Source organism: Babylonia areolata, chromosome 12 (assembly GCF_041734735.1).
Source record: "Babylonia areolata isolate BAREFJ2019XMU chromosome 12, ASM4173473v1, whole genome shotgun sequence".
Classification (NCBI taxonomy): domain Eukaryota; kingdom Metazoa; phylum Mollusca; class Gastropoda; order Neogastropoda; family Buccinidae; genus Babylonia; species Babylonia areolata.
Window position 1 is genome coordinate 6,432,405 of NC_134887.1, and position 2,500 is coordinate 6,434,904.

Here is a 2,500-nt window from a genome sequence, read left to right on the forward strand (position 1 = left end):
GTCATGGGAAGGAGAATATGTATATGCATATCAACAAGTATTAACCTATAACAATGTAAATATAAATAACAACATTAATTATAACACATCAAAGGAGGATACCAACTGGACTGGAGTTTAAAATTTCCGAAAACATTCTAAGCAATGAATAATCATTCAAAATCTTTTCAGTGGCTAATGAAATATTGGAAGAAAAGTCATCAACTACATCTTTAGGAATTAACGGTCTTATGCTCGGACAATGAATGAGTAGATGACTTACAGTTATTTGCTTACCGCATATACATTTTATATTTTTAGAAAATTTTGTACGAAAGGCATTTAAACGAATTCTATACATTAGACTTGTAATTTGTCTTGAATGTGCTGCTGGTGTCAAATTTAGAAAATGTTTGGGATTAGCTGCATTCTTTGTGTTTACACAACATTGGTAATATTGATTATTTGAATCTATAAGTAATTTCTTAAATCGATTTCTAGAGACATTTTCTATACAACTAATGTATTCATGTAGATCTAACTGGATGTCAAGTTGTATTGCGCCTTCGAAATTACGTGCTGCTCTTCTAGCTGCTTGGTCTACCCACTCATTTGAAGATATTCCACAGTGCGAAGGTACCCAACAGAAAGTTAATTTAATGCCCTGTTTTGTCAGTTGGTGAATAATATGTTTTATTTCCATTGTCATCTCTATTCGCTTCTTTGAATTTGGAGATTCTATAGCTTTAATACTGACTTCGAGTCTACACATAATAGAATTTCACTGACAGTTTTCGGAATGTCTGAAATATAATTTAAGGCCATAAGTATGGCTATAAGTTCAGCTGTGAAAATGGAATATTGTCTACCAATATAGTATAATTTTTCTAATCTAAATGAAGGAATTACAAAAGCCGCTCCTGAATTACCATCTTCTAGAACAGATCCGTCTGTGTATATTTTTAGATAATTAGAATATTGATTTTCTATATGGGAGAGCACTTCAGGTTTTAACAAAAATGGTGACTGGTTCTTGGATAAATCTGTATAATCCATGTCAAAGGTAGCTTTACACTGCTCCCATTCAGGGACTGGTGAAAAAGTAGGTATTTTTGCAATTTGCTTGTCTCTTGATTCCGTAGCACTAATGATATCTGATGCAAATGTATTGATGGATGTCATAGACTGTATCGTCTTAGCTCGTTTAGCAAAATCTTTTTGTGAACTTAAATTAACTTCTTCTTTTGAAAAGGTTTCATATGCTAAAGATTTGATAACGAATTTCGCGGCTGAAGCTTTCCTTTGTTCATCAAGAGATAAAACACCTGCTTCTCTGTAGGTCCCTAAATTTGATGTAAGAATGGGCACACCTAGAGCAAGTTTATAAGCCTTACAATCGATGCTTTGCAGCTTCTTTAACAAATGCAGTGGAGCACTGAAAAATACCTCTTGAGCGTATGTCAAGCGTGAACGTACGAGAGAGGTTGCGAGAGATATCAACGTTTTGGTATCTTGCCCCCAGTGCTGTTTACAAATTATTTAAGGAAATTTAGACCTTTTCTTGCTTTGTTTAGTATATAGTCAATATGATAATTCCACGAAAGCTTTGAAGAAATATAAACTCCCAAAAATTTAACATATTGTGTATATCTGATGATAGAACCATTTATTGTAAACACAGGGAGCTTTTCTGGGTCTGATCCTGTGTTAAATAGCATCATATTTGTTTTTTCTAAGGACAATGATAAGCCATTTTCCGTCATAAAGTTGCTGATTTTATCAAGTTCCCGCTGGTATATTTTCTTTATGTAATTCAGTGTCCTAGTAGGCGTTTTATTTTTCATTGTCACCTTCATCCATAAACAAATGTCATCAGCAAATTGAACCAAGACTGTATCTTTAGCTAGCTTGCTAGGCAGATCTGCTAATAATATATGAATAAAATTGGCGAAATTACTGATCCTTGTGGTAACCCCATATGTAATTGTCTGGGGTTTGAGTAGGTGTTTCCTATTCTTACTTGTATAAATCTATCTGATAAGAAACTTCTGATATAATCATACATGTTGCCTGTGATACCGATATTTTTCAGTTTATATAAAAGTCGAGCGTGCCACACTTGGTCGTATGCTTTTTTCACATCAAAAAAAGTCGCTAGTACGTTTTTTCGCCTTGCAAACTGTTGCTTTACCTGTGTAGTCAGTTTGACTAGATGTTCTGTGGAGGATCTACCTTTTCTGAAGCCAGCTTGGTTTACAGGAATTACACTATGCTTCTCACAATAATGAACAAGTCTTTTTAGAACAATTTTTTCCATTAGTTTGCATACATGCGATGTTAAGGCAATTGGTCGATAACTGTTTTTATCTGTTCTGCGTTTGCCCTGTTTGTGTATTGGGACAACAATTGATTGTTTCCATACAAGAGGAATGTCACCATCAGACCAACATTTCTTTAAAATTAAGTGTAAGAAATCAGTCAAATTTCCAGGCAAATGTCTCAACATTTCGTTTGAAATTCC